The sequence below is a fragment of the Bos grunniens genome, chromosome X (genome assembly GCF_055505025.1).
Source record: "Bos grunniens cultivar Pamir isolate PY7600 chromosome X, Bosgru_T2T1.0, whole genome shotgun sequence".
NCBI classification, from domain to species: Eukaryota; Metazoa; Chordata; class Mammalia; order Artiodactyla; family Bovidae; genus Bos; species Bos grunniens.
Window position 1 is genome coordinate 68025751 of NC_141194.1, and position 16717 is coordinate 68042467.

Below are 16717 nucleotides of genomic sequence, written 5' to 3' on the forward strand. Positions count from 1 at the left end.
AGCACACAGGCTCAGTAGTTGTGTGTCTCATAGGCTTAATTGCTCTGCAGCATGTGGAATCTTCCCAGACCAGGGGTCGAACCTGTGTCTCCTGTATTGGCAGGTGAATTCTTACCCACTGAGCCACCAGGGAAATCCCTTCAGTTTCCTTTTTATTTCTATTTTCATTTTACCCCTATTTTCCCCTCCCCGTTTTTCTTTCCTGTTAGCTTTAAATATTTTCTCCTTCCCTCCTTATTCTTTTTTTCCTTTACATCTATGATTTTAAAGTAATTTTTTCCTTTTCAAATATTTCTTACATTTTTGCCTTTATTAAAATTTTTCTTTATTAAAAATTTTAAATATATTGATGAAGAGTTTACTGTAACTAGTAAAACAGTGTTCTTATTGTTCAATTGCTAAGTCACGTCTGACACTGCAGTTCCATGAACTGCAGCACGCCAGGCTTCCTTGTCCTTCACTATCTCCCCAAGTTTGCTCACATTCATGTCCGTTGAGTTCATGATGCCATCCAGCCATCTCATCCTCTGTTGCCCCCTTTTTCTCTTAATCTTTGCAAGCATCAGGGTCTTTTCCAGTTAGTCAGCTCTTCACATCAGGTGGCCAAAGTATTGGAGCTTCAGTTTCAGCAACAATCTTTCCAATGAATACTCAGGGTTGATTTCCTTTGGGATTGACTGGTTTGATCTCCTTGCAGTTCAAGGGACTCTCAAGAGTCTTCTCTAGGACCACAATTCAAAAGCATCAATTCTTCAGCACTCAGCCTTTATGATCCAACTCTCACATCCATATATGACTACTAGAAAAACCATAGCTTTGACTATATGAACCTTTGTTGGCAAAGTAATGTCTCTGTTTTGTAATATGCTGTATAGATTTATCATAGCTTCTCTTCCAAGGAGCAAGCGTCTTTTAATTTTGTGGCTGCAGTCACTGTCTGCGGTGATTTTGGAACCGAAGAAAATAAAGTCTATCACTATTTCCATTTTGTCCCTATCTACTTGCCATGAAGTGACGGGACCAGTTGCCATGATCTTAGTTTTTTGAATGTTGAGTTTTAAGCCAGCTTTTTAAGATGCAAAAAGAATATATCCTCTTTCCTACCCTCTCAGCCTCATTGCCAATATCTTGGGTCAACTACTAGATTTCATACACCACTGTAAAACTCTGTGCTCCCTGACAGGAATGACCAGAGGACCTTGTGTGGTAACTCTTGAGGTTCTGACATGTGTGTGTGTGTGTGTGTGTTTTAGTTGCTCACCAACCCTATGGACTGTTGCCCTCCAGGCTCTTCTGTCCACGGAATTCTCCAGGCAAGAATACTGGGGTGGGTAGCCATTCCATTCTTCAGGGGAACTTCCTGACCAAGGGATCAAACCTGGGTCTCCTGCACTGCAGGCAGATTCTTTACCATCTGAGGATAGCTTCCTTTAAAATTCAATTCTCCCAAAAGTCATAGCCTTTAAACTGGAGATTCTCTGGAATACCAAAGCAGTAATCAGACATTTGATGCCTTTCTTAACTAGAAGCATCCACAGTAAAAATCATTTTGGCTGGCTATGTCTAGAGAGAGATTCCTTGGTGGGCTTAGATGGTAAAGAATCTTCCAGGATTGTGGGAGACCTGGGTTCGATCCCTGGGTTGGGAAGATCCCCTGAAGGAAGGCATAGCAACCCACTCCAGCATTCTTGTCTAGAGAATCCCCATGGACAGAGGAGCCTGGCAGGCTACATACAGTCCACGGGATTCAAAGAGTCAGACACAGCTAAGTGACTAAGCATAGCACATAGCACAGCATGACTACAAAGTCCTTCTCCAGGATCTTCTAGCTCCTAGTGTCAGAGCAATGTGTATATGTGTTTATACACAATCCTAAGGTCTCTGCCCTCAAACTCAGGGAGCTATTGGGAACCAGGAAGAAGAAATGTGCCAGAACCTAGGGAACTTGAGAAGAAAAGCCTTGTCAGAAATGAGATATTCATGTAAATAGAAGGCACCAGAAAGACATAAGAAGCTTTATAACTCAGTATTAAGAACAGGGTTAGCTTACTTGGAGATCTCATTCTGTCTTCACTTTCTTATCAAAACTGTTTTTTCTCTGTCTGGGTATGTTTTCTGGAAAGTTGACATTTCTAGCCTAAGCACATGTGCAGTCAAGCTGACAGGTAAAGCTGGGTTCCTAAATTCCTTTGCTTTTTTTGCATTCCAGTTTCCCTGGGTAGAAATGGCAATAATCCTAGAGCCTTTCCTAACAAGTCTTGACAAATTCAGCAGTTAAGAGCTTATTTCAAGTATAATGCTGAATGGGGGCTGGAGGTGAGTGAGAGAAGAATGGGGTGAATTAGATGACCTCAGAGCCTCCCTATGAAGACATGACTCAGTCAGCTGAGGGCTTTTGTAGTTGCTATCAGTTGAGGTTGACACCAGCGGCCAAGCAGACTCTGTGAGATAGATAAAGCTGTATTTTTAGAGCTGGGGAGAAGAGAGATTATCACTCTAGATCCAACCAGAGCCTTCTACTGCTCTCTTTCATTATCATGCATCTGCTTATAAGAGGGGCTAAAGACCATTCCACTAAAAACTTGTCTCATCTTTCCAGTAAGAGAGCCCTTTCAACCAAGCCTGATATGGAATGGTGTTCCAACTCTTAGGGCACTGGCCTGGAGCACAGTTTGCTGACTAGTAGAGATCCCACTATACAGTGTCAGAGAGTTATTTTTTCCATCTTTTGCTTTCCATTGTATATCAGCCAAGGTCTGATATTGGCACTGGGACTTGAGGCCATGTGACTTTATGTTCCTTAAATATGGTATTAATTTTTACCAGGAGAAAGGAAAGTGATTAATTGAAATCAGGGACTTAAAGTAACAAGAGGGATAGAGTTTTGCCTTAGAGCAAAGCATAAGGGCTTGATTTTCTCAGACTTCTCAATGTGACTCAGGTCAGCCATAATTAGTTTGGGGCGGGGGTGACACAAATGCATGAGGTGAAGCCTTCAACCCAAGACCTGGAACTGTAAGAATTCACTAGTTCACAAAAATAGTGGCTTTAAATGGTCTACATGTTGGAGGCATTTCCTATGTAGCTGTAATCTTCAAAGTGATCAGACTGAGCAAGCTAACTCTGAGAGGTAACCTCAAAGGGCAAAGGTAATATTGAGATGTGGACAGAGGGGTGGGGAGATATCAAGGGAAGCTCCATAAGAATGATGAACTTTCTGTGTTGTTGGTCCTTTCCTAGTCTAAGGCATGGGATAGTGTGGGGCTGGGGGGATCACAGTTTGCAAAGATAAATCTATGTGAGGGATACTAGGAAGGCCTTCACCCAAAAATCAGCCTCTACAGGACCAAATATCTCACTGTTAACATTAATAATCCATTTCTTTGGTTTAAACAATGCGAATTCCCTGAGCTTCCCTTGGAAAAAGAAGTGCATTCAATCCCCGACACTGCAAATCCTAAAGAAGGTAGAGAAAAAGGGCCAAGAGGAATGGTTATTCTTTGGAATGTGAAATACTTACTTCAAGTGAACAAAAAACTTGTAAAGCTAGAAGTGATCTTAAGGAAATTTAATTCACCCTGAAACTTAACTATAAAAAGTAGTCCTTCAGATTACCAATTAGAAATGAGTGTGGGGGCTTGGACTGGAAAGAGAGAGGTTTTAGGTTATATAGAAGGGTTAAACCAGGAAAAGATTTCATTTTGGGGGTGGTTGGTATATGAACTTAAAGGGAAGAGACAAGATGGCACTCAGAAAGAAGACAGGCCAAAGTCAAAACTAGCCCAGGGTATGGGGCAAGAGTGTGTTGAGGTCTCATATTTTAAAAAGAAGTTTCAATGAATTCCAGGGGTGAAGAAAACTCTTTTGAATGGCAAGACATCTACATGATGGTTTTCTTTAGTTTAGGTCCCTCAGGCTAATTGAAATAGAGTGTTTCTGTTAAACCAAACACCTAGCAGACCTCAGACCAAGTTATAACCCCCATTCAAATAAAAGTATAGGCAGAAAGGGTGGCAAGTGTTAAACTTTATTCTCTTTATAATACAAAATATAAAATGTATACTTTTGAGGGTTGTTATGGACCTATTTAGAATGTTTATAACATACAGTAACTCATCTCACACTCTAGCAAAGTAATGCTCAAAATTCTCCAAGCTAAGCTTCAACAGTATGCGAACCAAGAACTTACAGATGCTCAAGCTGGATTTAGAAAAGGATCAAATTTTTAAAAGATCAAATTTCTGACATCCATTGGATCATAGAAAAAGCAAGAGCATTCCAGAAAAACATCTGCTTCTGTTTCACTGACAATGCTAAAGCCTTTGACTGTGTGGATCACAACAAACTGTGGGAAATTCTTCAAGAGATGGGAATACCAGACCACCTTAACTACCTCCTGAGAAATCTGTACGCAGGTCAAGAAGCAACAGTTATAACCAAACATAGAACAGACTGGTTCCAAATTGGGAAAGGAGTACATCAGGTCCGCATGTTGTCACCCTGCTTATTTAATTTATGTGCAGAGCACGTCATGGAAAATGCCAGGCTGGATGAAGCACAAGCTGGAATCAAGATTGTTAGGAGAAATATCAATAACCTGAGATATGCAGATGACACCACCCTTATTACAGAAAGTGAAGAGGAACTAAAGAGCCTCTTGATGAAAGTGAAAGAGGAGATTTAAAAAGTTGGCTTAAGTCCAGGTTCAATGCATGATACAGGATGCTCGGGGCTGGTGCACTGGGATGACCCAGAGGGATGGGATGGGGAGGGAGGTGGGAGGGGGATTCAGGACAGGGAACACGTGTACACCCGTGGTGGATTCATGTTGATGTATGGCAAAACCAATACAATATTGTAAAGTAAAAAAAAAAAATTTAAAAAGCACTAATAAGAAAATATAGATAAACAAAATGCCTATTAAGAGAAAAAAATAAATAAAATAAAGCAAAATTAATAAATTAAAAAAAATAAAAAGCTGGCTTAAAACTCAGCATTCAGAAAACTAAGATCATGGCATCCACTCACATCACTTCATGGCAAATAGATGAGGAAATAATGGAAACAGTGAGAGACTTTATTTTCTTGGGCTCCAAAATCACTACAGATGACTGCAGCCATGAAATTAAAAGATGCTTGCTCCTTGGAAGAAAATCTATGACGAACCTAGACAGCATATTAAAAAGCAGAGACATTACTTTTGAGACAAAGGCCTGTATAGTCAAAGCTATGATTTTTCCAGTAGGCATGTATGGATATGAGAACTGGACCATAAAAAAAGCTGAGCACTGAAGAATTGATGCTTTTGAACTGTGGTGTTGGAGATGACTCTTGAGAATCCCTTGGAACAAGAAGATCAGACCAGTCAGTCCTAAGGAAAATCAATCCTGAATGTTCATTGGAAGGACTGATGCTGAAGCTGAAGCCCCAATACTTTGGCCACCTGATGCTAAGAGCTGACTTGTTGGAAAAGAGCCTGATGCTGGGAAACATTGAAGGCAGGAGGAGAAGGGGATAACAGGGGATAAGATGATTGGATGGCATCACCAATTCAATGGACATGAGTTTAAGCAAGCTCCGGGAGTTGGTGATGAACAGAGAAGCCTGGCATGCTACAGTCCATGGGGTCACAAAGAGTCGGACATGACTGAGCAACTGAGCTGAACTGAAAATACAATAGGGCTTCCCAGATGGTGCTAGTGGTAAGGAACCCACTTGCTAATGCAGGAGACACAAGATATGTGGGTTCGATCCCCAGGCCAAGAAGATCCCCTGGAGAAGGGCATGGCAACCCACTTCAGTATTCTTGCCTGGAGACTCCCATGGACAGAGGAGCCTTGAGGGCTACAGTCCATGGGTTGCAAAGAGCTGGACATGACTGAAGCGACTTAGCAAACACATAGACAAGACACAATAAGCCCAGTCATGAAAAAAGAAAAAAAAAAAAAAAAACAGGAAAAATTCAGTAGCAAGCTCCATTTTTATGTTTCCTTCCTCTGTACTAAACCCTATTATTTGTATAGGAGTGTTACAGTGTTATTTTGGGGAAAGCATAAAGATGGGGAAGTGGAAAAAAAAAGTTCCTGTGTTACCTTCCAGAGATAATCTATATATTTACACACATACATATACACATACATGTTATAAAAATCTCTGTGAAGGCAAGGTCCAAATCATGTTTTCAAAACAATCTCCAAAGATTCAGACAGGCAACTGTCTACCTCAATATATACCCAGGACCTAAGACATCAAGGGGTAGAATGGGGATAAAATCCTGGGAAAATGTGTTGTTCTTTTAGGAAAATAGTGCTATTAATATCTATGTTAGAGGATTGTTGTTAAATCCTGAAAGAAAAATAGTATGCATAAAAGGTTGAAAACACTGCCTGGCACAAGTAAGTACTATATAAGTGTTAGCTGCTATCACCATCATTTTTATTGTTGTGTTGCTGTTGTTACTGGGAGAGGACAGCTTAGGGATTTTTGAAGCTGCTCTCTATTTTATCTTGGTTTTCCTCAGAGGTACCTCCAAGTTGGGAGCCTCTATCTGTTACTATTCTTCCTTTGGGATACCTCCCCCACCAGGATCTAAAGTGTGGAGCCAATTGGTAACCAAAGTTGCACCTCAAAATGTCTTGTGGACACAAGGAAATCTTAGCCTCACTGCCTGACATTCCTCTCATGGCATCAATGAGATAAACTGTTTCATATGTTATTACTCATGACTCTTCTTGCAAAGACCATGGAAATGCATGGACAAGCAGCAGCTCACTACACTTTCTGGGAATTATTCAACCTGGAATGCATTGTTTCCCTCTCCTTTGTGTGATTCAGTTCTTCCTTACCCCTATACCTCTCACTTCTTCTGGGGAGTTGCATGTTACTGGCTAGCCACAGACACTGCACTGCCTTAATCCACTAATTAGGCCTTTAGGAAGCTAGTGCTACTGGGAAAGGCCGGACTCCACAGTCACAGATCAAACACCCTCTACAGCCTGAGTGTGCCATCTCAATACCTTAGAAGCTCAATGCAATCCCTATCAAGCTACCAACAGTATTTTTCACAGAACTAGAACAAATAATTACACAATATGTATGGAAATACAAAAAAAACCTTGAATAGCCAAAGCAATCTTGAGAAAGAAGAATGGAAATGGAGGAATCAACCTGCTTGACTTCAGGCTCTACTACAAAGCCACAGTCATCAAGACAGTATGGTACTGACACAAAGACGGAAATATAGATCAATGGAACAAAATAGGAAGCCCAGAGATAAATCCACTCACCTATGAACCCCTTACCTTTGATATAGGAGGCAAGAATATACAATGGAGAAAAGACAACCTCTTTAACAAGTGGTGCTGGGAAAACTGGTCAACCACTTGTAAAAGAATGAAAGTAGAGCACTTTATAACACCATACACAAAAATATACTCAAAATGGATTAAAGATCTAAATGTAAGACCAGAAACTATAAAACTCCTAGAGGAGAACATAGGCAGAACACTCTCTGACATAAATCACAGCAGGATCCTCTATGACCCACCTCCCAGAATATTGGAAATAAAAGCAAAAATAAACAAATGGGACTTAATTAAAATTAAAAGCTTCTGCACAACAAAGGAAGCTACAAGCAAAGTGAAAAGACAGCCTTCAGAATTGCAGAAAATAATAGCAAATGAAGCAACAGACAAAGAATTGATCTCAAAAATATATAAGCAACTCCTGCAGCTCAATTCCAGAAAAATAAAAGACCCAATCAAAAAGTGGGCCAAAGAACTAAACAGACATTTCTCCAAAGAAGACATACAGATGGCTAACAAACACATGAAAAGATGCTCAACAGCACTCATTATCAGAGAAATGCAAATCAAAACCACAATGAGGTACCATTTCACTCCAGTCAGAATGGCTGCTATTCAAAAGCCTACAAAAAATAAATGCTGGAGAGGGTATAGAGAAAAGGGAACCCTCTTACACTGTTGTTGGGAATGCAAGCTAGTACAGCCACTATGGAGAACGGTGTGGAGATTCCTTAAAAAACTGGAAATAGAACTGCCATGTGACCCAGCAATCCCCCTGCTGGGCATACACACCCAGGAAACCAGAATTGAAAGAGATATGTGTACCCCAATGTTCATCGCAGCACTGTTTATAATAGCCAGGACATGGAGGCAACCTAGGTTTCCATCAGCAGACAAATGGATAAGAAAGCTGTGGTACATATACACAATGGAATATTACTCAGCCATTAAAAAAGAATACATTTGAATCAGTTCTGATGAGGTGGATGAAACTGGAGCCTATTATACAGAGTGAAGTAAGCCAGAAAAAAAAATATCAATACAGTATATTAAAGCATATATATGGAATTTAGAAAGATAGCAACAATAACCCTATATGTGAGACAGCAAAAGAGACACAGATGTTTAGAACAGTCTATTGGACTCTGTGGAAGAGGGCAAGGGAGAGATGATTTGGGAGAATGGCATTGAAACATGTATATTAGCATATGTGAAACGGATCGCCAGTCCAGTTTCAATGCAAGGGACAGGGTGCTTGAGGCTGGTGCACTGGGATGACCCAGAGGGATGGGATGGGGAGGGAGGTGGGAGGGGGGTTCAGGATGGGGAACACATGTACACCCGTGGCTGATTCATGGTAATGTAAGGCAAAATCACTACAATATTGTAAAGTAATTAGCCTCCAATTAAAATGAATAAATTTATTTAAAAAATACTAGTACCAAAAAGTAAGTTTTCTATAAGTGATCCATTGATAAATAAATAAATTTTAGAAATTTTTCATTCTAAAAAAAAAGATTGGAAAAGCAATGTTAAAAAAAAAAGTTTTACCTTTCCCACTACACCCAAATGTGGGATATCAAGAACTGAGATGGGGCTAGTGATATCCTACTCCTATTTCATGGCTGCATTCTCCAATGAAGCAGGATCAAGCATGGGCTAGATGCCAAGTCACTACCAGGAAATAGAATGAATCAAATGTAGTTTTCTCCATGTCATAGGTCAGTATTTCTCAGAATATTTTAAAGGACAACCTGCATCAGAGTCACTTGAGATGCTTGTTAAAACAGCTGGGCCCCATTGCAGACATATTGAATGAGAACATGGTGACTGGGTACCTAGAATCTGCATTTTCAACAAGCTTCCCAAGTAAATCTTTACATGCTAAGGTTTGAGACTCACTGACACAGACAATCATGATATCATGATCAGAGGGTCAATAATATGGCTTGTCAGTAGTATCTGCTAAAAAATTTAGGAAGTTTAGTCAACAATATACATGATATGAGTCAGTGGTAAGGCATGGAGACAAAAAATGAGCTACTGTGACCTTAGGCCACACACATAAAAGTATAGTGTCTAGAATGAAAGAGGTGATGGTCTTGCTCTTACTCCAAACCATACCCGGAGTACTGAGTTTAGCATTAGAACACCTCAAGAATAATGAAACCAAAAGGTGATATGTCCCCAAAAGAACAATTTGGTTGACGAAGAGGCTGGAATTCAAGACAAGTGCAGAATTATCAAAGATAATTCAGACATCATCTAGGGTTGTCAAGCCTAGAGAATTGAATAATCTGGATAACATAACTGTCAACCTCAAATATCTGAAGAGCTGTCAGAGGGAAGTGATTCCTCTGCCTAGGCAATGCTATCTATGCTTATATTTTATATGCCTTCCTCTTGGCTGTTGACTCTCAAATCTGTACCTCAAGACTAGGTCATTCTCCTGAGATTCAGGCTTCCTAATGTCTCCACTTGGATTTTCCACAAGTACCTCAAAGTATACATGGCTAAAATCAAACTATTACTCCCATTTTCTCAGATAATAATTCTGAAGCTCAAATAAGTTAAACAATTTCCCACAGGTTCATGCAAATAAATCCAATCTGTCTGACTCTAAAGCTCATGCTTTTTTTTCTTTTTCATTTTCAACATGCTGGCTTCTATAATATTGGGGGTGGGGGAAGCAAACCAGATTACATGCTTATCTTGTAGCTCTGAAACAGAGTAGCAAACTTCACAGGGGAGTTATTCCTTCCTGAAAAAAAAAAATCTTTTCTAAGAAACTCTAATCCTAAATTCACTAGGTTACATTTAAAAAAATAAATCTTTGGCACTATCAGAGGCAAAATATGGAAGAAGTAGAAGTCCCTTTTGTTCTCTGAATCACAACTTCTTATTCTTAAAAATAGATAGAATTGTCTGGACTTTGAAGATCTTTGCATCCTTTTACAGCTGTATCATTTGAAGAGTCTATGGAAAACAACATTCCGTATAAGTACAGACATTATGAATAAACAGTCAAGCCATTTAGTCTGTGTAATAGCTCAGCTGCCTTCCAACACCATCCTCCAGGACCTGCTGGACTAGAGACTGATCATATATCTTCATGATATTCTCATCTACTCCAGGCACCCAGCCCAGCATGACGCATTTGTCCACACTCCTGACTTGCCTCTGGCAATACCAGCTCTTTACTCAACTGGAGAAGTGATCAGGTAAAAATTAGAAATTCTATCACATTTTTCCCTACATAGGGTTTCTGATGTGCTTCCTCAAAGTCATTTACTAGCTGTATGACCTTGAGTAAGTCACTGAACTTCTCTGAGCCTGTTTTCTCATCTGTAAGTGAAAGTCACTCAGTTGTGTCTGACTCTTTGCGACTCCATGGACTATACAGTCCATGGAATTCTCCGGGCCAGAGTGGGTAGCCTTTCCCTTCTCCAGGGGATCTTCCCAACCCAGGGATCAAACCCAGGTCTCCCACATTGCAGGCAGATTCTTTACCAGCTGAGCCACCAGGGACTCCCATAAAGGCAATGTTAATAATACAAAATTCACCCAATCGTTGTGAAAATTAAAAAAATACTGTGTGTAAAAGCACCAAGCACACATTAGGTACTTAGTAAATGCTTCCTTCCTTCAGTGTAGTCCTTGGCTAGGCAACACCAGCTAACCCCAGGGTTTCCTTGGATTCACTACTTATTATCAGGGTTTGCCTTATTCGTCTCCTTTCTGGTCACCACCTCTCCATCAACTAAACAAAGAACATTCAGTAATGTCCATGGCAATTCTCTTAATCCACTGGATTATAGCAATTAAGGCTGCATTTAAGATTTTGTAGCAAAATTTCAATCCTTAGTAAACAGCCAGCTTCTGCTAAAATGTTTCCTATGATAGGGAATTCATTCCCTTCTAACACAGCCCATTTTATCTTCAGTCAGCTCTGCTTTAACTTCCACCTAGCAGTCCTAATTCTGTCCCTTGGGGTCGCATTTTACAGATAAAATTGTCTTTTTTATGACAGCCCTGCATGTACTGGAAGATAGCAATCATGCCCACTCCACTCTCCAGACATCTCTTCTTTTTCCCATTTTTTTAATTTTTACTTTTTATTTTTTTTAATTATGAAAGTATAGTAACACATTTACAAGAGACTTGGAAAAATACAGAACAAAGTTATATGCAGTTCTACTACAAATTATTACTATTTAAGTAAATAAGTTAAGATTTTCAGTTGGAGTTTCAATATCAAACTCCCAAAAATTAATATAAAGATTAGACAGAAAAGTAGAAAGGTATAGTAGACCTGAAAAGCACTATGAACAAATTCAACATAATTAAGGTTTATATTAATACAATTTTCACATAACAGCAGGATACAAATTTGATTCAAGTTCCCATAGACTATAAACTAGGAGACACTGGAACATATACAGGGACATAAAACAAGATGCAAAAATTTTATGGTCTAAAAGTACTGAAATTATACAGAGTCTGTTCTCTTTTCACTGTGGAATTATGTTAGAAATCAATATCAAAAGATATTTGAAAATAACCCACATATTTTCAAGTGCAATGTGACATCAACTTTGCAATGTGCCTGACTCGACTCCCATCCCCTTCATCTCTGAATGGCAGAATCAGGACATCCACCTTCATGAAAGTGAAAGTCACTCAGTTGTGTCCGATTCTTTGTGACCCCATGGACTCTATGGAATTATCCAGGTCAGAATACTAGAGTGGGTAGCCGTTCCCTTCTCCAGGGGATCTTCCCAACCCAGCAATTGAACCCGGGCCTCCTGCATTACAGGTGGATTCTTTGCCAGCTGAGCTACCAGGGAAGCCCTTCATGAAGGTCTATATCATTGCCTTTCCTATTGCTCCTGTACCTGATCCTGCTATTTTCAGGGAGGGTGACAAATCCAGGTGAGGTAATTCAGGCTTGCTGCTGCTAAGTCACTTCAGTTGTGTCCAACTCTGTGCGATCCCATAGATGGCAGCCCACCAGGCTCCCCTGTCCCTGGGATTATCCAGGTAAGAACACTGGAGTGGGTTGCCATTTCCTTCTCCAGTGCATGAAAGTGAAAAGTGAAAGTGAAGTTGCTCAGTCATGTCTGACCCTCAGCGACCCCATGGACTGCAGCCTTCCAGGCTCCTCTGTCCATGGGATTTTCCAGGCAAGAGTACTGGAGTGGGGTGCCATTGCCTTCTCTGTAATTCAGGCTTGCCTTGCAATAAAGCAATTTCAAGATGTTTTCAACTGCAGGACAGATTGTGATACCCACAATGGGCCACACCCATCAATTATATTTTTCATAAAATCCCCTCATCTCCCATCACCCACCTTTATTCACCACCACTTATAATGCTGCATACCACATCTCAGGGCTTCTGGTGGCCACAGGTCCAGGATGAAGTGGGAAATTAAACTAGAACCAGAGATATCTGTGAATCTGAAATACTGGAAGCTATGGCTTTTGTGAATATGTTGTTGCTTTTGTGTCACTTTAATGATGATTAACATATTAGTATAAAAGTAACAATCGCTCACATCTACACTGTGTTTTGGGCTTTCCTGGCGGCTCATCTGGCAAAGAATCCACCTGCAATGCAGGAGACCCGGGTTTAATCCCTGAGTTGGGGAGATCACCTGGAGAAGGAAATGGCAACCCACTGCAGTATTCTTGCCTGGGAAATCCCATGGACAAAGAAGCCTGGCAGTCTACAGTTCATGGAGTCACAAGGGTCTGACATGACTGAGAGACTAAGTGACTAAGCACACACACACACACATATTGTGATTTATAGTCTATAAAACCCTTCAATGAATAAATTCTCCTTTTTTCCTCAAGACAGTTCAATAGCTTCATTTGAGGACAACGTTGTTGAACATTTTAAGAGAAATTGTCTTTATTAGGCTAAATTACGTATTATTTCCTCCATGCATCCACAAAATAATCCCTGCCACAAAATCTAGTTTAAACAAATAAAAATGTTCAATGGCAGCTACTTTGCTCAAAAAGGCATAAACTCTAAGGTTCTTATTTTTTAAGACATTTGATATTTATTTTATAAATGAGGAAAACAAGTCTTTGGGTTAGATAATTTGCTCAACATTCACATAGTAAATAGCAAAACCAGGATTCAAAGCCTAAGTTGCTGCTGCTGCTGCTGCTAAGTCACTTCAGTTGTGTCCGACTCTGTGCGACCCCATAGGCGGCAGCCCACCAGGCTACCCTGTCCCTGGGATTCTCCAGGCAAGAATACTGGAGTGGGTTGCCATTTCCTTCTCCAGTGCATGAAAGTGAAAAGTGAAAGTGAAGTCGCTCAGTCGTGTCTGACTCCCAGCGACCCCATGGACTGCAGCTTACCAGGCTCCTCCATCCATGGGAAGTTATATGACTCCAAGTTTTCTAATTTTTTTTACCTCAGCATTTGAAAGTGCCATTCAGCTGTTTTCACTAAAATGGCCACCATCCTCCCCTGTCATGAAACAGGCACTGGCTAACTGAATTAATCTTCCTGAAAGACATCTTTCAAATCACAGGATACTAAGCCAATTCTTTCACAAAAGGATCTGTTTTCTTCCCAGACAGCTAAGTTCCTTTGCCATTCTAGGAATCTTTTCTATTTTACCTTTCAGGTAAGCAACCAAAAAGCCTCATTCATCTGCAGAAAATATGTTGAGACATTTTGTGCCAAACCAGAGCTCCAGCCCCACCCTCAATCTTGCAGCATTCTGTCACTTATCATCAAAGCATCCAGGCTGTCCATTGTCCCACTGCAGAGATTTTGCACAAATTGGAAATGTTATAGTCTACAAAAATTTATTTTCATCCTCCATTTTTAAAAATCCCTATCCTTCATAGTGCAGTTCCCACAAAGGACAGAAAGATAACCACCTGGAAGAAATACTAGACAACACAGGCCAATTTCTACTTCAGCCCACAGTAATGAGGAGATAGATAAACAGTTCCACAGCTGAGAAATTAGATACTGTTCTCAACCTTTTCTTATACATCTTTCTAAAAAATTGCAAGGTATAATCCTCAACTCAGTTTTTAATTAACCAGGTCACTCACTTCATGTCTTACCTATTGTAATTAACTCTTTTCTTCAGGGTTTACCAGTTCTTCCTTCTAACCTAAATAGCATCCCTAAACAGCTAAAAAGTACCATGACCATCCATAGTTAAAGGGGTGAAAAGGTTGTCATTCATGACTTGGGACTCTAAAAATTGCAGTCTGAAATTAAGCCAGATACAAAGAATGATCCCATGGGATGGCTTACAGGCAACACTGGACCCACATACAATCTAGTTGCAGCTCTAGCAGGATGGGGCTGCTAGAGGCTATCAGTTCCCACACTGCTTACCAGACATACCAACACACAGAGTCCCAAATCCTGAATTACCTCCTCAAAACGGCCTCCCATCTCTCAAAATAAATAGGTTTGGATACAATTAGTCTCTTTTGGACCACCCTTTAACCAACTCTGGCAGCTATATTTTTCTGTCTCATTTGATCTGTTTTCTTTGCTAGTTCTCAGATCAATTTCAACATTTGTGTAAGTACCTGATTCCTTGCTGTGGCTCAAATCAGAATCATCCTCAGCCATCTTCCTGGGTTTATCGACCTCAGGCTCCAGTTCTGTAGAATTAGTTCAAATTGGTCAAAATAGATTTGAAGTGGTCAGAACTAATTTTCCCTTGTGAGAAAATATTTGAACTGGTCAAGAGCAACTATTGACCATTTTAACTGACGCTTTGGGCCAGTTTTACATTGCTAATGCAAGAATAAGCCACTGAAGGGATCAAGATGAATCAGGAATGAGATTAAGCAGCTTCAGTCTCCTTGGAAGACCAGTGGGAGTTACAAAAAAGGATCTGATACTAAGGACCATACCATTTGTGAAGCTGATGCTGGAGGGGGATCAGAAAGGACCTAATAGTCTATGAGGTAGGATCAAACCACTGTAGATCCGGGGGAGGAGCTAAAAGAAACTGATGCTCAGTGACAAAGGATTAAATCATAGGCATGAAAAAGGAGGGGAAAAGATGCTGATCCTCTCCAGACAGGATCAAACCACTGAGATGCATAGAGGGCTGAACAAGGATGCTTTTCTATCAGGTGTCTTCAAACCACTCTGGGGTAAGGATGGAAGAAGATAGAATAAGAACACAAAGGGCCTAGTAGTTTGTGAGATAAGATGAGACTACTGTTGAGGATTTGCAGAAAGGGAATGCTGTTCTAAGAAACAGGATCAAACCACTGTGGGAGGGAGGAGAGCAAAAAGAAGCTGAACTTTCTTGAAGCAAATTTAAATTTCTTTTAGTAAAGTAATAGTGCATATGATATACTGCAAGACTGAATCAAACTTTGTTTTTATCAATAATAAAGGACATTTACATGATCTCATTTGCTCTTTACTCCTCCCTGACCAGTTGGGTCAGATCATGTTCCCACAAAGGCCTCTGTAGTAATTCCCAGCTGCCTCTGATGGTTGCTAGGCAACAGAGTAGCAGCTGCCTAATGAACCTTGCCCTTTTGACATTAATCCCTGGGTTTCTGGAAGGGAAATAATACGTGCACAGGTTTAAAAATTGGGGAGCAAATTGAGATAGTATCATCAAATACTAGGTCGGGAAATGTGGGGGAGACAAACACATAGACTTTAAAAATTAAAAGGAAGGCAACAAGTGATTTTAAAATAATGGCTATGTGGAGGAAGAAAACTCACACTAAAAACAATCCTATTTAGACTTAGAAAGCATCAAAACCAAGTTCCCACAAGATTCAAAGGTATTCCTCTATGATATCCCTCACCTGTGGTGCTTGAATACCTTTGATGAAAAATTAGCAGTTTTAACTTCCTGGGAAATCTGTTCTATTTCCCTATAATCTAATCATTTTCTTCAGCCAGACTATCTCCCCCATAATTTCCACACAGTAGTCCAGTCCTGTCTTCTAGAGCAAAGGTTGGCAAACTTGGGCTTGTGGGCCATATCCAAGTCACTGCTTATTTTTGTTCAGCATGTGAGCTGAGAATGTTTTTTACATTTTTAAATGGTTGAAAAAAAAGTATTTTATGACATGTGAAAAATTATATGAAATTCAAATTTTAGTCCATAAAATTTTGTTGGAACACAGCCATGCTTATTAATTTACAACTTATCTATGACTGGTTTCCTGTTACCACAGCAGAGTTGAATAGCTGCATAGAAGACCTTATGGCTCTCAAAGCCTAAAATATTTACTATCTGACCCTTTACAGAATAAGTTTCCTGACTCCCAGTCTACAGCAACAAAGAATCAGTTTTCAACAGAACTGTGCTCAAGTAGGAATGTAATGGGAATGTTAGATAGAGTCTCAAATTCTCAAAGACAGGGAGGGGACTGGTGCCAAAG